This window comes from Dasypus novemcinctus, chromosome 1 (assembly GCF_030445035.2).
Source record: "Dasypus novemcinctus isolate mDasNov1 chromosome 1, mDasNov1.1.hap2, whole genome shotgun sequence".
Classification (NCBI taxonomy): Eukaryota; Metazoa; Chordata; class Mammalia; order Cingulata; family Dasypodidae; genus Dasypus; species Dasypus novemcinctus.
The window spans coordinates 132,872,971-132,897,272 of NC_080673.1; the positions used below are offsets into that span (position 1 = coordinate 132,872,971).

At 41.1% G+C, this 24,302-nt stretch overlaps 1 protein-coding gene and 1 pseudogene across 1 annotated transcript in view; both read left to right on the forward strand.

Moving 5' to 3' along the window:
* COX18 (cytochrome c oxidase assembly factor COX18) overlaps positions 1 to 18,308 on the forward strand; it is a 41,178-nt gene extending 22,870 nt beyond the window's left edge. Inside the window, exon 7 of the mRNA XM_058297209.2 lies at positions 18,138 to 18,308. The gene's annotated coding sequence lies outside the window, so the exon portion shown is untranslated. The remainder of the gene's footprint in view (positions 1 to 18,137) is intronic.
* On the forward strand, positions 14,622 to 16,334 carry LOC101439587 (eukaryotic translation initiation factor 2 subunit 3, X-linked pseudogene; annotated as a pseudogene).
* Positions 18,309 to 24,302: the final 5,994 nt, after the last annotated feature.

A 24,302-nucleotide genomic window follows, 5' to 3' on the forward strand; every position in this document is an offset into this window, starting at 1 on the left:
CTAGGTTTTCTTGTTTGTTGCATACTGTTTCTCATAATACCCTCTCTTTTTTTTTAAGATTTTTTTTCTTCACTTTATTTTTTAAAAGATACTACAATTACATAAATGTTACAGGAATATATAGGGGGTTCCCATATGCCCCGTTCCCCACACTGCCCACATATTCCCAGATTAGCAAAATCTTTCATCAGTGTGATACATTGACTGCAATTGATAAACACGTTTTGGAGCATTGCCACTAAGCATGGGTTATAGTTTACATTGTACTTTACAATTCTGCCCCATTCAACTCTGTAGGTTATGGCTAGATATGTAATGGCCTGTATCTGTCATCATAATGTCACTCAGGATGATTCCAAATCCCAAAAATGCCTCCCTTTTGCACCTGTTTTTCCCTGTACAGTAATTCCCTTCTTTGACTGTTGATTCAGAGCAGAGAAACCCAAAGTGGCCAGGTGGCAGTTTTAACTTCCAGTTGAGGGGACTCATTGTTGTGTTCCCTGGTGACAGCACTCCTCCTTTTGGGACTAAAACCTGTAGGCCAGCAGAGTTTCTTGTCTCAGGGACACAAAGCAGAAATTTTCCTGGTGGGTCAGTAGGGGTAATAGTGAGTGGTGTGACTCCCGTTTCTGCCCCTTGATTCCTGGACCCATGGAGAAACAGCACCATAAAGTAGATGCTGATTTAAAGCATACACGGCATCCTGGAAAACATTGCCCCAGCCCTGCAAGGTATTGTCACCTAGTTGGCACTGTAATTGAGTCTTCAGAAGGCCATTCCACCATTCTGTCAATCCATCCGCTTCAGGATGATAGGGGACATGGTAAGACCAGTGAATTCCATGGGCATGTGCCCATTCCCGCACATCATTTGCTGCGAAATGCGTTCCATGATTGGAAGCAGTGCTGTGTGGGATGCCATGGTGGTAGATAACACATCGGTAAGTCCACAAATGGTAGTTTTGGAAGAAGCATTGTGTGTAGGAAATGCAAACCCATATGCAGAGTATGTGTCTATTCCAGTTAAAATAAATCGCTGCCCCTTCCATGGTGAAAGTGGTCCAATGTAGTCAGCCTGTGGCCAGGTAGCAGGCTGGTCACCTTGAGGAATGGTGCCCTATCAGGGGCTGAGTGTGGGTCTCTGCTGTTGGCAGATTGGGCACTCAGCAGTGGCTGTAGCCAAGTCAACCTTGGTAAGGGGACATCTGTGTTGCTGAGCTCATGCATAACCTCCATCCCTACCTCCATGGCCACTTTGTTCATTAGCCCACTGGGCAATGACAGGAGTGGCTGGGGAAAGAGGCTGAGCATTAGCCACAGAGTGGGTCATCTTATCCACTTGATTATTAAAATTTTCCTCTGCTGAAGTTACCCTCTAGTGAGCATTCATGTGGGACACACAAATTTTCATGTTTTTTGCCCACTCAGAGAGGTCAATTCACATGCCTCTTCCCCAGACTTCTTTGTCATCAATTTCACAATTATGTTCTTTCCAAGTCCCTGACCATCCCGTCAAACCATTGGCAATAGCCCTTGAATCAGTATACGAATGCACTTCTGGCCATTTCTTCTTCCAAGCAAAATGAACAACCAGATGCACTGCTCAAAGTTCTACCCACTGGGAGGATTCACCCTCACCACTGTCCTTCAGGGATGTCCCAGAATAGGGCTGCAGTGCTGTAGTTGTACACTTTCGGGTGGTACCTGCATATTGTGCAGCACCATCTGTGAACCAGGCCCGAGTTTACTCTTCCTCGGTCAACTGATTGTAAGGGACTCCCCAAGAGGCCAAAGCTGTGGGCTGGGAAAGAGAAGGTAACATGGCAGGGGTGGTGACCATGGGCATTTGGATTACTTCCTCATGTAACTTATGCCTTCAGGACCCGCTTGAGCCCTATCTCGTATATACCACTTCCACTTTATTATGGAGTGCTGCTCTGCACACCTGACTTTATGGTTTGGTGTGTCAGACAATATTCTGCTCGTGATAGGCAACTCAGATCTCATGGTAACTTGATGGCCGATGGTTAAGCATTCAGTCTCTACTAAGGCCCAGTGGCAGACCAAAGGCTGTTTCTCAAAAGGGGAGTAGTTATCTGCAGAGTATGGCAGGGCTGTGCTCCAGAATCCTCAGGGTCTGCATTGTGATTCTCCTATAGGACCTGCAAAAGGCTCCAGACAGCATCTCTATTTTCCACGGAAGCTTCCAGCATCATTGCATTGCTGGATCATATGGCCCCAGTGGTAGTGCAGCTTACACAGCAACCTGGACCTTGACACAGAGCCTCTTCATATTCTAGTACCCAATCAAAACTAGCAGCTTTTCTGGTCACCTGGTAAATGGGCTGTAGTAGCACACCCAAATGAGGAATGTGTTATCTCCAAAATCCAAAGAGACCAACTAAGCAATGTGCCTCTTTTTTGATCATAGTAGGAGCCAGATGCAATAGCTTATTTTTCACTTTAGAAGGAATATCTTGACATGACCCACACCACTGGACACCTAGAGATTTCACTGAGGTGTATTTTAGTTGGAATTATCCCCCATCCTCTCTCATTCACATGCCTTACTAGTAAGTCTAGAGCTTTGCTACTTCTTGCTCACTAGATCCTATCAACATGATACCACCAATATAGTGGACCAGTGTGATGACTTGTGGGAGGGACAAAGGCTGGAGAGTTGACATACCCCTGAGGCAAGACATTGAAGGTATATCGCTGGCCTTACCACCTGAAAGCAAACTTTCTGGTAGTCCTTACTAATAGCAATTGAGAAAAATGCATTTGGCAAATCAGCTGCATACCAGGCACGAGGGAATGTGTGGATTTGGTCAAGCAATGATACCATATCTGGGACAGCAGCTGCAATTGGAATCACCACCTAGTTAAGCTTACGATAATCTACTGTCATCCTCCAAGATACATCTGTTTTCTGTATGGGCCAAATAAGAGAATTGAATGTAGATGTGGTGAGAATCACCACCCCTGCATCCTTCAAATCCTTGATGGTAGCATTGTTGTAACATCAGAGAGAAATTGGTGATTGCGTATTGAAGGCTAGGATGCAGGAATTTTCTGAGAAGAAAGATTTATTATGACCAGCCTGGCCCAGTGGACTCCTTTCCAAAAAGCTGAGCCCAGAGTAGGGCCTTTAGGTTATTTTTATAAAAGAGACATACAGGGTGGGGCCAGAGAAGTTTAGAGGTCAAAAAGACTTTGTTTTTTGTTGTTGTTGTTGTTTTAGGTGTTAGGGGTTTGTTTGAATATAAGCCAAGCTTGAATTAACATATCACCCACATTCCAGGTAAGCTTGAATTAACATATCTCCCACATTCCGTCTGGATGTAAGTTTGAATACACATTCAGCCTACATCCTTTCTGAATATTCAAAGGGCCTCTATTGCTTAATTGACTTTCCAGAAACTAGGCAAACTTGGATACAGAATTAGATAAATCTGAATTTATGAGCAGGCTGTATTTTCACACACCCCCCTTTGTTGCCTGCTTAAGTTCGTTAAGCTTTGGCATCACTGTTTTTGGAGTTATGGGGTGGGTGGCTGTCTGTGTTCTTACTGCATTATTTATTAAAGTGTGTACTCTAGTTATTATTAAGGAGAGGAAGCAGGGAAGTATGATGAGAGCATAGGAGAAGTTTTAGCTGTGCACCACCTCGACTGCTTACTTTTTTCCTTAATATTTCAGGAGGGCCTAATGATAAAGTTTTGGGGAACATCCAGGACTTCTCTTGGCTTCTGGAGGAAGTCTTCTTCCAAGTGGTGGAATCTTGGGGAGAATTTTTGCTAGGTTTCAGATTTGTCTACCGATTTCCTATCTTACTAGTCTGCCCTATTTTTACCTTTAGAGAGTTTACACCTCTATTCTTAAAGAGAGTGCTGAAGGGAGATGATCTTTTTTCTGTAATTACTTCTTGCTGGTCAGGGACAGTCGGCCCTACCTGACTGGGTGTGAAACTCTTGCTATTTTATCTGGGTTGGAGGAAGACAGATTGGGCATCTTGGGCAAAGCTGGATGAAATGTCCATATGGCTAATGGTGTTTTTTCTGGAAGAAATAAACTTAATTAGAATTTTGAGAATATATGGTCCCACTAGGAGGACACTGGACCACAGAAGTAGAAAAGGTTAGGTGCCTGCAAAGGCTGCATTTTAAAGGGAAGTCTGGTTTGCCTTTGGGCATTTGGGCTAGAAATAGAAGGAACAGCTAATTTTGACATAGACACTACTTAGCTTTGTCTTTTGAAGAGGTATCTCAGGCTGTCCATTACTGGCACTTGTGTTCTGTCAGGTGCTTCTAGTGAACTGGCACTCTCTTGGGCAGCTGGCTTCATTCAGGATTAGTGCACCAAGCTGGACATTTCTTTAACTTTAATAGCTGTGGGAGTGATCAGAACTACAGAGTAAGGCTTTTTACATTTTGGCTCTAATTGAGCAATTCCTGGTAATTTCTTTGACTGTTTTTACCAAGCTTTGTCTTTTGAAAACCCATTTGGCTACACTAATTGGGGCATTCCTATCCAGATGAGTGTCTTGGTGAAGTTCATGAAAGACTTTCCACTGCACTGCTCCTGGCAGGTAGACTTGAGTATTTTTAACAAGCCACTCATAAGTTTCCAGGGTGAACCCCAAGCTAGCTGACCTGGTTTGTTCACCCTGGGTATACTGTGGCACTTCAAGTACTGGTACAAGTGCTGGAATAAGGGATAGGAAAAACATGGGTTTGTGCTGCTGCTTCAGCAGCTGCGTTTGCGCAAACATTTTTATTTTATTTTTTGCTATATAGTGTTTGTTTTCTGATGCTTTGGATAATGCCTAACTGCTATTTCTTGAGGTAACAGTACAGCTTCTAAGTAAATCTAGGATTTTTGCCTGTGTTTAATAGGTGACCCACTGTTAGTAAGCAAGCCTTATTCTCTTTACATAGCATAGCATGAGTGAAGGACAAGGGAGACATACTTAGAGTCTGTGTAAATATTAGCCCGTTTCCCAGCTTCTGGCTTTAAACTGCAGGTAAGGGCAATTAGCTCTTCTTTCTGGGCTGAAGTTTCAGGGGGAAGAGCTTTGGCCTCTATGGTTTCTAATTGAGAAACCACTGTATAGCCTGCCTTTTTAATTCTTCTTTTAATAAAACTGCTTTTATCTGTGAGCCATTTAATGGTTGGGTTCACAAGAGGCTCTTTCTTTAGATCTGGCCTGTTGAGTAGTTTTGGTTAAAAGTTTTAAGGCAGGAGTGGAGAAGGAGATTTTCAGGATCTGATTTTGGGCCCTCTACAAGTAGTAGCGTGGCTGGGTTGAGAGTTTGACATGTCCTTATTTACATTTTCGGGGTTTTTGGTAATTGAGCCTGGTATTAATTAACTGGATGCCTGTAAGGCACTGATGGCCCTGGGCTCAAGCACTCCTTCACCTGGTGTGGGATGAAGACTGTGAGAGGTTGCCCCCAAGGTAATTTGGTGGTTTTTTAATTAAAAGAGCTGTTGGCCCTACTGTTTTAAGGCAAGGTGGCCATCTTTTTTTTATTTCACAGACATGTTTATTAATTACTTAGAAAATGAAGTTGACCAGGATTTTTAACATGCTCGATGTCCTTCTGCTTATCAGACATATATTTAGAATAGGATATAGGTACAGTATTTATTTATTTTTAATTAATTTCTTTCTTTCTCTCCCCCCCCCCCACCCCAATTGTCTGTTCTCTGTGATTATTTGCAGCGTCATCTTCTTTGTCTGCTTCTGTTGTTGTCAGTGGCATGGGAATCGGTGTCTCTTTTTGTTGCGTCATCTTGTTGTGTCAGCTCTCCGTGTGTGCAGCACCATTCCTGGGCAAGCTGCACTTTCTTTCGCACTGGGCGGCTCTCCTTATGGGGTGCACTTCTTGCGCATGGGGCTTCCCTACGCGGGGGACACCCCTGCGTGGCAGGGCACTCCTTGCGCACATCAGCACTTTGCATGGGCCAGCTGCACACGGGTCAAGGAGGCCCGGGGTTTGAACCACAGACCTCCCATGTGGTAGACGGATGCCCTAACCACTGGGCCAAGTCCGTTTCCCTAGGTACAGTATTTAATACTAATTAATGTACTACTCAATGTGTAAGTTTTTTATTGAGCTGTAATTAATAGCTTTAAGTTTCAGGCTTGCAATATCGTACAGGTTTTTTCTCCATGGGAGCAAGCTAAGTGCCAATTGTGTTTAAGTTCTTCTCACAGTACTCTTGTATTCATTGCTTCACTTCATATGTTTTTCACAGAAGCTGCAGCACCATTGACCCTACACAGAAGCTAGGAAAGTAGGTTCCAGTATTTCACCAGCCTGGTGCATAGTGTTCTTTGGCACTATGAAACAGTGCCAGTCTGGAGGCAGTATTCATTGTACATTTGACTGTACTGAGCCATTGTTGGCTACTGCAGAAGTTTGAAACTGCAAAGTAGTTCCCATCCACTACAGGAGCATGACCAGAGATGTAGTAGATACCTTTATTGTTTTAGAGGTCAGTGACCAATCTAGCCAATAACCCATATGGAGAAGTACTCTGCAGTGTATTGGGCACCTGGTTTGAATGCACAAGCAAGTTTGACAATGCTAAAGTCTATTTCTTGATTTTCATGTATCTTTTAAACATTTTTAAATGAACTTTTAGTACTTTGCTTTTTACTTCTACACTTTCACCATGAACTCATTAATTACACAGGTATTTTACTTTAGCTGTAGAGGAAAAACTACTTAAAAAAATTTTTTTAAATGAAAACTGAAGATTCCCAATGGAATCGAGGTAAGTTTTCATTACCATCACTTGAATATGCACATTGAGGTGACTTCCAGACAGGTTTTATTGCTTGGAAGTTACTTTTTGTCATAAACATTAATTTAGGTTTTTAGTTAGTAATGGCTTTTTAGAATTAGTTATTTAAATGCTTCAGTTTACACTCAGCTAAGATGGAGTTGAAGAAGGACAATCACCACACCATGGAGCCTAGAGTGATTACAACTGAAAATGGGAGGATGGCAGCCAGCATCCATGTGGAATCTGAGCCTCCTCTTGACATAGAGGTGCAATGGACACAACCAATCCAATGTCCACATAGAAGAGGTGGCATTGGATTGGGAAAAGTGGACATGGTGGACGATGGGTATGGGGAAGGGCAGGAAGAGATGAGAGGTGGGGGCGTATTTGGGACGTGGAGCTGCCCTGGATGGCGCCTCGGGGGTGATCACCGGACATCGTGGATCCTCACAGGGCCCACTGGATGGAATGGAGGAGAGTATGGGCCATGATGTGAACCATTGTCTATGAGGTGCAGAGGTGCCCAAAGATGTACTTACCAAATCCAATGGATGTGTCATGATGATGGGAACGAGTGTTGTTGGGGGGGGAGAGGGGGGGTGGGGGGGTGGGGTTGAATGGGACCTCACATATATATTTTGAATGTAATATTATTACAAAGTCAATAAAAAAAAAAATCATCTATTTCAAAAAAAAAAAAAAGAATTGAAAAACTTAAAAAAAAAATAAATAAATGCTTCAGTTTAGAAGATGCTTTTACAAACTCTTTATAATAACCACAACTATACAGACTGGTTAATTTACTTTAGATTACAATTAGCAACCTAAGGATTTTACTTTATGCATTTAAGAGAAGGCAGATCTGCCTTTATTCAACTTAATTTCATTTAGATATGAACTTAACATTTTTATCATATTAAAGCTTTAATACATACATTGCTAATTTATTAACTTGGTATTTTATAAACCAAAGAGATAACATCCAAGCTAAGTAAATTGAAACTGTTATAGTTTATACAAAGAATTTTTTTTCATTTTTTATAGGAGGCTAAACCCCTTTTTAATATAAACTGATTCTTAATTTTTTTCTGCTTAGAAGAGTTTTAATCTGTTACATCTAATTTTTTTTAGCTTAATTTGGGTTTTAGGAATATTCATTATATATATATCTGTATATTTAATTTTAAACAATTTGGATAGAGGTCTTTTAGGGATTATTTGTTAATTTGATATTATTACCCTGATGTATGACGATATACACTGAGCAAATAGGCAGACATGAATAGTTTGACCTGGAAACACAACTTAGTTACTTAAAACTTTCCTTTTTTTTTTTTTTTTTTTAAAAAACAAGTTCAACTCTAAAACAGCATTTGAAAGATCTTACTGAAGGCTTTCCTTTGTAGGCTTCTCCAGACTAGGGGTTCACAGTTTACCCCCTTTGTGGCTTTCTGAATTAATGGCTTATAACTAAAATGTTCCCAATGCTATGATACAATTTTTCTTTGCTTCAGAACCCTAAGCAGAGGCAAGGGGTGGGGCCAGACTTGCAGTAACCATAAACAAAGGCAAACTCAGTTTATAATTACCATCACAATAGTTGAAGTCTAGGGGCTAGGTGAAGTTAGTTATAAAATAACCATAATTAAAGGTAAGTTTAAGTTATAATTCCCATTACTATAGTAAGCACTGTACAGACTTGAAGTAGCCATAAACAAAGGTAAATCCGTTTAAGATTACCATTACAGTAGCTGAAATCTAGGTTGTATCTACTCCATTGTAATGATTTCAGTTTTTAATTTTTTTTACTGTCTTATATATAAAGGCACTTATACAATGATTTCAACTCTTAGCTTCTAGAAAGTTTTTACTTAAAATCAATTTAGGCACCTTTACTTATTAACTAAACAATTAAAGCAATTTTATTAGTAAAAATTTTGTGTAGTTTTTCTGCTTTTCCAGCAATTAAATAAATTTCACCTGTGATTTATGCATTAAAATCCATTAGCAAGAAAGTATTAGCATTTAAAAATTCATTTTTAGGTTACCTTGCACTGTTATCCAACTTGTAACAGGCGAACCCCAAATCTGATTTTCTAGACATAAGCAAACTGACAAAGTTAAACACATTTCAAAGTTGAACACAAGTTTATGCACAGATTAAAAAGAAGAATTTTATACCTTTAGCATTTCTAGGAACTCTTTGACCTGAAATGATGGCACATGAGGTTTCTTTATTTTGATCACTATTCACACCTTTTATAGGCACGACTGAGTTTAAACTGAGAAGTTTGAGGTTTATTTCCTCATTTCTTTAAGGAGATATGACATGAGGTTTCTAGGTCTCATATCTATCTGTTTTTTTTTTTTTTTTTTTTTTTTTTACACCAGTTTGACTGGAGTTCAGGGTTTTACACAAAGGCTGCTCCATGGCCATGTGGACCAGCAGCAGGCAGAAATTCCTGATTCCTGAGAAGAGACTCCCATGGGGAGCCCCCCTGTCATGCCAAAAGCTGTGCTTATCATTCTAGGATGAATGAAGAGACACCCTTTTAGTTGACTGACCTTGCATACCAGAGTTCCAGCCTAACCAAAGTTCACCATTACACACAATTCAATACCATCATCCGGAGGCATGTAAACATACACCAGAATTGAATAAACAAACGCTAAAGGGCCACAGCACACAGGCAGAAATATAAAGCCCATCAATTTGACTCATAATTTCTCTTTTTCCAGTATGGCCATTTCTTAGCTTTCTACTTTTTACTTTTATTTTTGGGAAGTTTCTTTGTTTTACTTTTGGGAAGTGCCATCATAGGCTGTGGGGGGAGGGGGCTTATCGTTCTTTAATACTTAGCAAGGGGGAACTTCTAACCGGACACTGTCTACCCTTCTTGTTTATAAAACAAGTTCAATTGCAATCCAACATTAACAGTAAAAGACATTTCTGGCTAAACTTCTCCATCACTCAATTCATATTCAGACTAAGCTTTATCACAAAAAACAATTCATTTTTCTGTAACCAAGATCTTTCAAATTTAGACCAATTCTTCAGGATGCATCCCAGTGAAAAGCACTGAGATGCTGATGCCTCATTTCCTGTGGTGATAGAAAGAAAGAGAGAGAACTGTCAAAATAAAGGCACAAGAGGCAACAGGCCTTTTTCTTAAAGGGAGCTAGTGAGCGGGACTTAAATGCATCAACACCTCTCCCACTGTAACCAAACCTTCACTATCTTAGTGAAGGCAAACCAGATGCCAACCTGCAGCCAGCTAAAACCAAACCTCAGGCTTTTAATTTTTCCTTTTCAGATCTGGAGAAGACAGCTTCCCCCAAACTTTTGGGAGTACTAGGATCCTCTCGGGAGTTGATCAGGTCCCCTTCTATTGTTCACAGTTAGGCTTTTCTTACATTATGCCCCTGGAGTCCTTACCTGTCTGCCATGAGGAGCTCCATTTTCATTCTCAGGATTGCCTTTAGACCCTTCAGTGCCTCCAGTTTCTTCTGAGAGGGCTCTAGTGGAGTCCACAACCTCTTCTGGACTAAAAGGGGTCCAGGGGCGCCCTGGGCTGGGGTTTGCCTGGGTCCTCCCGGCTTCCTCGGAGGAATCAAGAAGGGCAATGAAACGCTGCCATCTCTGGCCTTCATAGTGATCCCGGACAAGTCCTCAGAATGTTGTGGAATCAGAGAGAAGTTGGTAATCATGTATTGAAGGCTAGGATGCAGGAATTTTCTGAGAAGGAAGATTTATTATGACTGGTCAAGCCTGGCAGACTCCTGTCCAAAAAGTGAGCCCAGAGGTGGACCTTTAGGTTATTTTTATACAAGAGACACAGGGGGTAGGGCCGGAGAGGTTTAAAGGTCAAAAAGACTTTGTGGGTTTTTTAAAAAAAATTTTTTTTGGTTTTAGGGGTTTGTTTGAATACTAGCTAAGCTTGAATTAACATACCACCCACATTCCGGGTAAGCTTGAATTAACATATCACCCACATTCCAGGTAAACTTGAATTAACATATTGCCCACACTCTGTCTGGATATAAATTTGAATACACATTCAGCCTACATTCTTCCTGAATATTCAAAGCCTATAGGGTCTATATCACTTAATTGGCTTTCCAGAAACTAAGCAAACTTGGATATAGAATTAGATAAGTTTGAATTCATGCACAGGCTATATTAGTACTATTGTGCAATCCCTCCAGGAATCCATTATTGCTTTTGGTTTACTATTTTGCTAGGTAGAGGTAGGTCTAGTGGCTTTCACTTGGCCTTTCTAACCATAATAGCCCTCACTCCACAAGTTAGGGATCCAATATGGGGATTCTGCCTGTTACTGAGTATGTCTGTTCTAATTATGTATTCTGGAACTGGGGAAATAACCACAGAATGAGTCTGGGGACTCACAGGACCAACTGTGAGACAGACCTGAGCTAAAACTCCATCAATCACCTGACCTCCATAAGCCCCTGCTCTCTGGTGAACCACAGTGACGTTTTGGCTCTCCTGGAATTAATGTCACTTCTGAACCAGTGTCTAATAATCCCTGAAATGTCTTATCATTTCCTTTTCCCCATTGCACAGTTACTCTCGTAAAAGGCTGTAAATCTCCTTGGGGAAAGGTGGAAGATTAAGAGTATAAGTTTTGGGCAGTTTAACAGGATCCTTCCCCAAGGAGACCTGGCCTTCTCCTTATTCATAGGGCTCTGGGTCTGTAAACTGTCTCAAGTCTGAAAATTGATTAAGGAGCCGTGATTCTCTGCATCTGTAATTTGAGTTAGGGTTTTGTTCACTTGACCTAGAACACTTCTGTTTACACAGATAGTGAAGAAATTTAGTAGACTGCCTGTCTATTTCACTGCTAGATACCTCATGATGTATTAGCCAATGCCATAACTGTACACCACTCAGACTATTTTGAGTGCTTTTTTGAATCCGCCTTTCATTGCGGTAGCCATGCCCACCTTGACTTCGGCGATTAACTGCTGATACTTGGCTTTTCCCAGACTGACATCCGATAATCCCCATAATGTTTAAGGATTCTAATTTCATCACAGCCCTCCCTACAGTAATATAAGGACTACAGAGAAGAGCAACCACAGAGCTCTTCAGGGAAGATGGTTAGTCTTACAAATTTATTGCTCATGGTCCTGGTTAAAGGTGTGTCCTCTGGATGTTCCTGAGGTGGGTGGGCAGCTCTCAAATGGTAAATCCATTCTAGCATGCCAATCACCCTAAGCCTTTGAATTCCTTCTTCTGAAGTGTACCAGGGAAAATCGGACATCTCAACCTCAGATATGCTAGGCCATATTTTAGTTCATGTTTCAGTCAGCCACCCAAACAAACTGTTTAAGCCCTTTCTAATCCCTTGAGCTACAGCACTGAATCCAGAATTTCTGCTTAGTGGGTCCATATCAGTAAATTCAGCCTGATCCAATTTATATTCCTTTCACGATTATCCCATACACTTAGTATCCATTCCCACACATATTCCCCTGATTTCTGTCTATTTAATTTGGAAAACTCATGCAGTTCTTTGAGTACACCTTACTTCCTCATGGGTCACACTTTACCTTTGGGGGCTTGCTGTGATTTTAGTCTGGTAATAGGTCTTGAAGACAAAAGAGGTGGTGAGAGTGGGCAAGGAGGTTTAGAAATGCCTAGGAAGCTACTGACCTCAGGGCATTCCCTTGCATTTTCTTCTGGTGAGACAGGATCAATCTCTTCAGGCAATGTTGGAAGGCAGTTTCCTCAGGGCAGACTGGAGGCTTAGGGAGCGCATGCTGGATTTTGGCTGCTTTATGCCTCAGGGCCGGGAGGAGGTCCAGACTCCCTGGAGTAGGCTGGAGGCTGGGCAGGGCAGACTCCAGTTTGGCTGGTACCCACCTCAGGGCTGGAATTTGTTTCAGACTCCTTGGAGCAGGCTGGAGGCTGGAAGATACAAGGTTGACAAGGTATGGTCTGGACAGGGCAGACCATCACAGGCTTATCTGGTAAAGTCTCAGCAGAATTCAGGGTTCCAGTGTCTCCACCAATATTATCATCATCCTGTATGTCTCCATCACAATTCTCTGGATTCCACTCTTCCATTCTAGGCCTTTACTTTAACTGCAGAAACCCTCAAGGTTGAGATTTTAGTTTCCTTTGTAACTCTGCTACTTGGACAATGAGAGTCTGTCTTTGGTTCTCAGCTATTTTGAGCCTGTGGCTACAGGAGACAAGATTTTCTTTCAGAGCACACATAGAAACTTTTGTATCATCCATTCAGTGTTTAAGTTTCAAATTTGAAGCCTTTAACCCATCTCTTGTGTAACCATATCCAGAATATCTAAGAGGCACCAGCCAACATCATTATAGCATTTGACTCCACAAAACTCTGTTAAGGTGTTGAAAACACTCTCATTCAGATCCTTACCTCTTATAAGCATGGAAGTAGTGGAATCCATTGATGATATCTTGATTGCCAACTTGCACCATGGCCTGTTAGCAGCCTCTTCGTTATTGGAAAAGGAGTCATCAGGACCCCTGAGTCCAATTAGAGTAGACAGCCAATTGCAAAACTCCCAGATCCACCCCAGACACCCCATATTTAAGACTCTGTTCCTCAAGAATCATTCCCAGTACCAAGCGATTTTATGTACAGCCTACAAGTTAAGAATGATTTTTATATTTTTAAGTGATTGTAAAACATCTAAAGAAGAAAAACATTTTGTGGCATGTAAAAATTGAAAACTGAAATTCAAGTTTCAGTGTCCATAAATAAAGTTTTATTGGAACACAGTCAGGCTTATTTGTTTACAAATTGTCTATGCTGCTTTTGTGCTTTATCTGAAGAGTGATAGAGACCTTATATCAGAATGCTTCACTCTCTGTTATGTGCACAACAAACCACAGGGATACAATTACAACGTCACTATTTTGAGTGCTATGCCTAGCACCCTACCGCAAAATTTTATTTATCTTTATTAGCATTGCGTACCAGTCAAAACAAGATAAGGAGAGAAAAGTAGACTTCAAATGCCATACTTTTAAGGCGCAGTAGAGTACAGATTATTTTGTTATCGAATTAGTGAAATACTGTGTTTATTAGGCAATGGCACTATAGCTAGGCCAAAGCAATATAATGTATGTTGATGTTATCAGGCATTGAAATACTCTCAATCACAAGAAAGCAATGATCAGAAACATTAGAAAATTTTAAATGGAATATTGATGCCGAGCAAAAGTGGGATTCTTTGCCTGTTGTGCTTCATAATGACCAATTCCTAAGATACTGAGTTTTCTAAGATAGAGTTTATTGCTACCACATGGCAAGGATAACAGATGGCCTAACAGCCTAAAATCTTTCTCCCTGAAATGCATTCTGATAGTTTTATAGTATCCAATGAAAGGTAGGTTTATGCTAATGTGTAATTAGGGTAGGTCTGGCTCAGGTTCCTTCATTAATTAACATTAAAGTACTGTCTAGTGATCATAAGACTTTAAAGGTATATAAAAGGATAGAGAGGTACAAAATGGGAGTTAGTTGCAAGGTTTTTCATAATACAAGATAGAAGTTACATAATTTTACAATCATTACCAGAGATCAAGGCATCTGGATTCCAGTTCAGCAAGTTTCACTAATTTTAGGTATTTACTTTTGGCTATTCTACAATATACTAGAAACTAAAAAGGAATCTAAACAGTAAAATAACTCAGTGATCATAATCATTTGTTAATTCTTAACCATAGGTTACTGTTGGAGAAAAATGGCATTTACTGGGACATGGAGACTGATTGGCCACAGGCAGAAAAATAATTTATTGAGCTCTCTCTTGGGCAAGATGGCGGGAGGCGAGGCTGGTGTTACTCTAGGGCAGCTGTACCTTCTCGCCAGGATCTCGCTACCTTGGATGTTATCAAATTGATGCCACTTTCGCACGAAGAAGTTATCAGCAGACAAGCCACAATTAATATAGGTACAATTGGTCATGTAGCTCATGGAAAATCTACAGTTGTAAAAGCTATTTCTGGAGTTCTTACTGTCAGGTTCAAAAATGAATTAGAAAGAAATATTACTATCAAGCTTGGATATGCTAATGCTAAGATTTATAAACTTGATGACCCAAGTTGTCCTCGGCCAGAGTGTTACAGATCGTGTGGAAGTAGTACACCTGATGAGTTTCCTACAGACATTCCGGGGACCAAAGGGACCTTCAAATTAGTCAGACATGTTTCCTTTGTTGACTGTCCTGGCCACGATATTTTGATGGCTACTATGCTGAACGGTGCAGCAGTGATGGATGCAGCTCTTCCGTTGATAGCTGGTAATGAATCTTATCCTCAACCTCAGACTTCTGAACACCTGGCTGCTATAGAAATCATGAAGCTGAAGCATATTTTGATTCTACAAAATAAAATTGATTGGTAAAAGAAAATCAGGCTAAAGAACAATATGAGCAGATCCTTGCATTTGTACAAGGTACAGTAGCAGAAGGAACTCCTATTATTCCAATGTCTGGTCAGCTGAAATACAATATTGAAGTTGTCTGTGAGTACATAGTAAAGAAAATTCCAATGCCCCAAAGAGACTTTACTTCAGAACTCCGACTTATTGTTATTAGGTCCTTTGATGTCAACAAACCTGGCTGTGAAGTTGATGACCTTAAGGGTGGTGTAGCTGGTGGCAGTATTCTAAAAGGAGTATTAAAGGTGGGCCAGGAGATAGAAGTCAGACCTGGTATTGTTTCCAGAGCTAGTGAAGGAAAACTCATGTGTAAACCAATCTTTTCCAAAATTGTATCACTTTTTGCAGAACATAATGATCTTCAGTATGCTGCTCCAGGGGGTCTTATTGGAGTTGGAACAAAAATTGACCCTACTTTGTGCCGGGCTGATAGAATGGTGGGACAGGTGGTTGGTGCAGTTGGAGCGCTACCTGAGATCTTCACAGAATTGGAAATTTCCTATTTCCTACTTAGAGGGCTTCTAGGTGTCCTCACTGAAGGAGATAAGAAAGCAGCAAAGGTGCAAAAACTGTCTAAGAATAAAGTGCTCATGGTGAACATAGAATCTCTGTCAACCGGAGGAAGAGTTAGTGCAGTCAAGGCTGATGTGGGCAAAATTCTTTTGACTAATCCTGTGTGCACAGAAGTGGGAGAAAAAAATAGCCCTTAGCCGAAGAGTTAAGAAACACTGGCGTTTAATTGGTTGGGGCCAGATAAGAAGAGGAGTGACAGTCAAGCCAACAGTAGATGATGACTGAAGAATCCCAGTTAAATATATTTGGATCAAGTCAGAATTTCTCTTAACAGCCTTGGGGTATATTTTCAAAGCAATACTGGGGAATTAATTTCATAGCTCATTACCTCAGTAGTAGCTGTAAGGTCATTCTCATTATTTAGTGATGAAAATTTAACCTCTAGTACTCAAATAGGGTCTACACAAAAGTAAAAATTGGCCTAATGTTGAATTTAATCATTTTAGCATTTTAGCAGAAATTAATCATTCCCAAATAATGCCTAACTTAAACATCAATGCAGGTTTGAAATGAAACTGTTTGCTACAGTCAGCTTTTGCTGTAGCGTACATTCCACTGAACCTGTTTTTTATTGAGAAGCTCTCCCAATGGAGGGGTCTGAAGAACAGACTTCAGTCCCCTCACCAGCATGGTGGGGGTCTGAAGACAGACTTCAGCCCACTCCTGAAAGGGGGGAATTCAAATTTATACAGAACTTTCCTAGGTGGGGAAATGATAGTGGGAGAGGGGGTTGAGGGTCTGAGTGAGGTGCAGGGGCCAATAGAAAGCTCTAGAGGTGAAAAATTTCCGTGATGATGTGTTAGGGAGTTTATGGGCTCTTGGAGTGCTGCAGGAGCAGATGTTTCTTCTGATCTTTAAGGATTTAAAGGGTTTCATTTATTTCCCTCTGATATGTAAATAGTGAAGGTTTCTGTCTCCCTCTGATTTTCAGGTAGAGGTAACAAGGATCTCCATGTCCCTCTGATTTGCAGATGGTGAAGATCTCTATCTCCCTTTATTCCTGTCTCTATGGGTTCCTTTGTTTAACCTATGGGAAAGTGCCTTGCCCTCAGACACAGGGAAGGGGTTTACCTTTTTCCCAATGCCTATCAGGGGAAACTGAGGTACAGCTTATTAATTATTGCAAACCTCTAACAGTTACAGTATCTCATCATAGTAGAATAGGTTTTGATTGGTGAAATTGGAGGCTTTTTAATAAACACAATGGCTATAATAGGTTCCCAACAGTCAGCTTAGTTGTATGAAGGTATTTGAATTGGCTGAAATAGTTGAGAGACATTCGTACCCACATTTAAATGAGTAGGGTACAAGCATCTGTTGATGTTTGTAGCCTGCACGCTTAGGGGTGTTCCAGAGGTTTGATTGGTATGGAGAGTTCAGTACCTTCCAAGGATAACAGAATCCAGCTTGTCATAAACCATTTATCCAAGGTGTGGTGTGATCCACTAAAAGATGGGAGGTGGAAATTATTTGAGCTAGAGCACCGAACTCTTTCATGTCTACTTGCTAATACATTTTTGTTTAATAAGTATATGTGTGACAGAGCTTGGTATGAGACTTTCTTTCATATTAATCTGCTGTTAAAACTGGAGGGATGGAATTTGGGAATGACTAATCTTCATCCTTGTCAATTCTTGAAAGGCTACCATTATCTACCAAAAAAAACCTAAGAGTGGTGCATAACCAAATTGACTTATGTATTTATCACTTTTATAAACCATTAACCCCAAACTAGATACTACAGTAGAGAAAATATATATATAGCCATCTTTCAAAAGGCATTGAAAAGCCGTTATTGTTAGGGCATCACAGACACCTGTCAAGCGGTCATTCCCCAGCCCTCACCTTGCCTCACCTTCTCTGGGGAAGTCACATATACTTGCTAAGCAGCCATGTTCTGGCTTTGCATAACCCCCACTTCCTTTTCTATTATGTGCCATTCTACTCAACCTGGGGGAGATGTTAAGTCTAATGAACATGCCTGATCAGACATTAAAGAAACTGGAAACAAGAGACCTCAGGTGCTTATTGAAACAGGAATTCTCAGTGACAGGATCCCCTTCTCTCAAGGTAAATAGAAACCACAGTCAAATAGTATAGATTTGCCTTTCTTCTCTGAGGCATAGTGGGTGAGTAGAGCTACCATCTACTCTGACCCAGGACTTTTTTTTGTTTTTGTTTTGTTTTTTTTGAGGTACCTGGGTCCAGGGATTGAACCCCAGACCTCATATGTGGGAAGCCAGTGCTCAACCAGTGAGCTACGTCAGCTCCACTGAGTTGGTTTTATCACTTATTTTGCTTATTGTTTTTGTTTTTTCAGGAGCACTGTGACTGAACCCAGGACCTCCCATATGGAAGGCAGGAGCTCAACTGCTTGAGACACATCTGTTCCCTCTGATGGACTCTTGGTGTTGTGTAAATGAAAAGGAGACTATTTGCGTTTTCTGAACTCTTTATTCTGTCCAAGTAATAAAGGGATCATTGACTGAGAGTTTCCCTTGTGCTCTGACCCTGAGTTTCCACTACACTGTTGTAGCTACTTACTCTATAATTATGTTATCATGATGTTCTCTGAATGGAAGTGGTATTTTTAAAAGAGACCTTTTAAGGATCTTTCTAATGGTGGTAAAAGAAAATGAGAGCAACTGCCCTACTGGAATTCATCCCTGGAACCAGACTCATCCCATTTCGATGGTCTGGTTCATCTTCAGAGACATAATCCTTCCACACCTTCACACACTGCTTCTGAGAAGACCCCAACCCCATCCACAAGGGCACAGCGGGGCTAGTTATTTTGAAAAACTTGTGGTTGGCTAAATGCACTATGCCTGATCACTGGTCCTTTTGTGCATCCATTCTCTCCTGAATTCTCCTTCTCATTTGGATCTATGTTTCCTTTTCCTTAACTGAGTTTCCCAATGCAGCCTACCCTTCTACAGTTTCTATTCTGTTCTGCTTATCTCCACTGTACAGTACTCAAAACTCCCCTAAAGCTTCTGCATCTTGTCATCGGTTGTATGCTTTTTTTCTCATTCCCTTTCTAACTCAGAATTATAGAGGATATGTGATCTCTATTTTTCCCTTACAGATCAATATTCTTTACTGTTATATAAAAATAATTTCCTCTTGTCTACATGTCACCTGGATGTACCACTACTTAACCCTCCTTTTTTATGACATCTTTTAACTACCTGGTCCCCCATCTGATTTTCTGGCTTCCTCTCTTTCTCCAGTCCTGCCCTTATACTTGTTTTCAGTGACTAAGCGATGGCTCATCTGAAAACTTTGTCACCCAATTCTTTACATATCCTAAATATGTCAGTAGTTTCTTTCTCACACCTCAGAGGTAAATTTTTCACCAGGTGAAAACTCATACCCAATGCTGGCCTTAGATGATTGGGTCAGGGATGGTCATGTAACCCAAGCTGGACTAATTAGATATTGCTTTAGTTTGCTTAAGGTTGCCAAGGCAATGTACCAGAAATGGGTTGGCTCTTACAAACGAGATTTATTAGGTTAAAAATTTATAGTTCTGAGGCCATGAAAGTGTCCAAATCAAGGCATCATCAGAGATGCCTTCTCCCCAAGCTCCAGCTCTGGATGATTGGGCACATGGCACCATATGCTGGTCTCTGCCTTCTCCTCTGGACTCCATTGCTTTCAGTTTCTGTCTGCTCCTTCTGTGACTTCCTCTCCCACATTCTGTTGATTTCAGTTTCTTGTCTTGAGGCTTACTCTCTCAGCTTCTGGCTGTTTCTCTCTATTTCTATAGCCTTTGACTCTCTCTGTCTCTCCAAACCCATCTTGTTTATAAAGGACTCCAGCAAGAGGACCAAGAGACCCATCTTGAGTCACACCCCACTGAAGCAATACAATCAAAGGCCCTTAACTGAAGTGATCCAATAAAATGTCCAACCCACAACAGGTTCATACCCACAGGAAGCAATTCAAGAACATAATTTTCTGGGATTCATAAAAGCCTCACAAACTACCACAGATCTCTCTTGGAGAGCTGAACTGAGAGATCTGAAGAGACCAAGTCAGTTGGCCTTGGGGAACTGATCCATGTTAAGGCAAGGCTAGGCTTGCTCCCATACAAGCCCAAAGTCACATGTTAGGTGAAGCTAGGGAGATGCAAAGAAGAGAAGGGTAGCTACAAAGAGATAAGGCAAAATGACACCACCTTATAAAAGAACGAGAGGCAAGAGGGCTCATAACCTCCTCCCCACTCCCTAAGATGTACAGTGCATAGTCACAATTGCAAAACTTTAAGTTTCAGGCCTGTATTAGTTTCCAGTTGATGCTGTAACAAATTACCATAAACTTAGTTGATAACACAAATGTATTATCTTACATTTTCTGGAGGTCAGAAGTATTACAATGGGTTGGCAAGATTTTGTTCCTTCTGGAGGCTCTAGAGAAGAATTCATTTCTTTGTCTTTTCTAGCTTCTAGAGGCAGCCCACCTTCCTTGGCTCCTGACCCCACATCACTCTATCATGTTTTCTTTGTCACATCTCCTTTTCTCACCCTGACCCTCTTGCCTGCCTCTTATAAGGACCCTTGTGATTATATTTAACACACACAGAGAATCCAGGAGATCTCCCCAGCTCAAGGGAGCAATAATCAAATCTGCAAAATCCCTTTTGTCATGTCAGGTGACATATTCACAGGTTCTAGGGATTAGGACATGGACATTTGGGATGAGGAGGAATTATTCTGTCTACCACAAGCTTCCTTGCTGTACTTTATTTCCTGTTCTTAGATGTTAATTGTATACATTTGAACTTTTAAGTTCCACTCCACTCCCCATTTTCAGTTAAATTAGCTTTAGTGGGTGACTGTTCCTTCCTTGCTCTAAGACATGGTTGAAGACATGAACACCAATGACCTGTCATTTTACTTTTCAGCCACCCATTTTCATGACTGTCACCACGTCAACCATTTTAAAATTTATAGTTGCTTTTAGTACATTTGTTTACATTGTTTTTTATTATGAAAATCTTCAAACATGTAGAACAGTGAAGAGAATATATTGTACCACCATCTTTGATATCTTATATCCCATTCTCTGATGAAAATCGTTTATTCTTCCAAATGCCTTACCTGGTTACTCCTAATACAGCTGCTCTTTGATCTCACTGTGACTTCCAGTTCTTTCTATTTTCTTCCTCTTTACTTTTTTCCCTACCCAGCTTACATTCCCTGATTGAAACTCTAATTGAGTCTTTGCCAATATCTTTCTTTGTCCTTCTGTTGCATCCATCTGGAAAATTCCAAGTCTGGATCAATTTGCTTTCTTCATGTCTATATCTGGGCTACTGAATGCTGCTAGAGAAAACTACATCACCTTGGAGATCATTGTCTCTCTATGTTCCTGGCTTCCAACCTAAACTAAGGCTTCAAGTCTCCTTAACAGGGAAGCGGACTTGACCCAGCGGTTAGGGCGTCTGTCCACCACATGGGAGGTCCGCGGTTCAAACCCCAGGCCTCCTTGACCCATGTGGAGCTGGCCCATGAGCAGTGCTGATGCACGCAAGGAGTGCCCTGCCACGCAGGGGTGACCCCTGCCATGCAGGGGTGTCCCCGTGTAGGGGATCCCCACGCGCAAGGAGTGCACCCCATAAGGAGAGCCACCCAGCGCGAAAGAAAGTGCAGCCTGCCTAAGAATGACGCCTCCTACTTGGAGAGCTGACACAACAAGATGACGCAGCAAAAAGAGACACAGATTCCCGTGCCGCTGACAACAGAAGCAGACGAAGATGACGCAGCAAATGGACACAGAGAACAGACAACCAGGGTGGGGGGGAAGGGGAGAGAAATAAAGAAATAAATCTTTAAAAAAAAAAAGTCTTCTTAACAGTCCTAAGCAATTATTAGTTCCCTTTCCTATATTTCATAGCAATTTCTTAAGCCCAATCTACTTTGGTTATTTGTGGCTGTCCTTGCCTTTCTGTTCCTCACTGCTAGGATATCTTCTGTAACTTCTAATACTAAAAGAATGTCATCTTTCCAACAATCTTGTATAATATTAGAGTAATCCCTCCTTGAAGTTCCTTTGCCTGGAGAAGCCCCTGATTCCAGGAAGGGGTATCTGTGCTTGCGTGTGTTTGGTGGGGGGAATGAAGAGGGCAGGGAAACCTTTGATACTTCACAAAGGAAAGCTTCTTGTCCCTGGTAAGTAGAGAGCCTTGGTATGTTAGGCAATTCCACAGTACCATGCAGTGTGCAACATCCAACCTCATAGAAAACACCCTTCTGGCCTGCCCAGTGCATTATAAATTAATGAAGATTCTGAATGTGCAGTTGTCATTGGTTCCTTTGATTCTGGTAGAGAGCCTTCTTCCTGCTCTGGTGATTATCTGCTCCTCAGCCATCCATTTATTTATTTATTTTTATTTTTATTTATTTTTTATTAAATTGTCTTTTTTTTCAAGGTACATAGATCACAAGAAATGTTACATTAAAAAATATAAGAGGTTCCCACATACCCCACCCTCCACCCCTCACTCCTCCCACATCAACAACCTCTTTCATCATTGTGGCACATTGATTGCATTTGGTGGATACATTTTGGAGCCCTGCTGCACCGCGTGGATTATAGTTTACCTCAGCCATCCCTTTTAATCAGAAGTATACTGACCTTTTCCCACAGGTCCAAGCACTAGCATGTTTAGATTAAGATTTGTGGAAATGAACCCTTTCTTCTGTCTTCCATGTAGCGGTGGTAGACTTGCTATATAGATTCAAGGAGTGTCTCCATCCCCATTTTCCCTCCTCACCACCAGCAGTTCCCTGTTTATTTTTGGTGGTGGTGGTGGTGGTGGTAGAGACAGTGCAGCCCCTTTTTAAATGTATTCAGAATAATTCCTGTAATCTTTGTCGTGGGTTTTAATGTCAGTGTCCAGAACAAGGTGTGTTCCCTTCCTACAGCTTCCTGTGCATGGAAAGTTATTAAAATGTCTTATCAAGGTAATCCTGACCCTGGTCTCTGACATCATCCATCTCAGGGATCTTCTAGCACTCGCTGTCTTATATGTCTGGGGTGCTCAGGTGCCACTGCAGGGCTTGATTTCTGATTTGTCACTCCTGGTGTTGTACCTGAGCAATAGGTGTCTTTTCTATATCTCAGTAGTATGCTGAACTGCTCAGTGACCAAGGGATAAGATACTATTTCTCTCCCTAGCTTAATATCTTTGATTTCTTGTCACTTACTTTAACTGTTTGATGGCAGCAAAACATACCTTCAAAGACCAGAAGTGGCAAGGCTACATACAACCTGATTCCTTGTGGCTCTGTAGGCATAAAAACCCACATGTTGGCTGCCTTGTTTTTGTTCTGTGCATAGAGTTGCTAACATTTTCAATTAAGTTTTATCAAAATTCTCAGGAATTGGCTTCCCCTGAGAATAAAAGGTAATAGATTTTTTAAAAAATCTTAGCAAATGAGGCATTTCTTGTCGTAACTAACTCTCAGTCTTTCCCTTCATAGTTATAAAAGGAAGACACCTTTTTTTCCCATTAGCACCCATGCTAGAGAGTTGTTCTTCCTGAGCATAGGAAGTAAAGTGATCTATCAACAAAATTATTATGCAGATTTTCATGGCCTGATTTTGTGGAAAAAAAAAATCCATCGGTTGGAATTCTAGGGGTTTGCTAGTTCAGATCAGTCTGAATAGTCCACCTTTGTGGACAATATGTTCTAGTCAGTGATTAGCCACTGGAGTCACATTTTAGTTAAAATCATCTGCTCCCTTTGGTCTGAAGAATCATGTCTAATTGAGCTCTCAGTGTTTGTTTACTACCTGAGTGTCTAAAGTTAAGTTATAGAGCCCACAGCACCCAGGAACAGCATTTCTGAGGTGATGCCAACTGTATCCACATCTAGTTCATAGGGCACATGACACCATATTAATTATTGATCATTTATGCCCCTCCTGGAGCAGAGCTTCATTTTTTCAAGAAGGCTTCTATTTCCACTGTATTAGTCAGCCAAAGGGATGCTGATACAAAGTACCAGAAATCTGTTGGCTTTTATAAAGGATATTTATTTGGGGTAGAGGTTTACAGTCACAAGGTCATAAAGCATAAGTTACTTCTCTCACCAAAATCTGTTTACACGTGTTGGGGCAAGATGGCTGTTGGTCTCTAAGGGTTCAGCCTTCCTCTTCCTCCTAAGGCTCTGTGGTCCCAGCACCTTTCATTCTCAGCTGCAAACTGTCAGAGGAATTGCTTGGCTCTCTCCCCGGGTTCCAGCATCCCAAAACTAAATTCTCTACTTCGCCATGTTGTTTTCTCTGTGAATGGATGGGGACTTAACATTCTACTGATGTGGCTGATTCAAAGCCTTAATCATAATTTAATCAAGTAAAAGTGAAACTCTGAATTTAATACAATCTAGTACACCAAGAGGAACAGATGAATTTACAAATGCAGTCCAATATTTAATTCTGGAATTCATAGACAATGCCAAACTGCCACATCCAC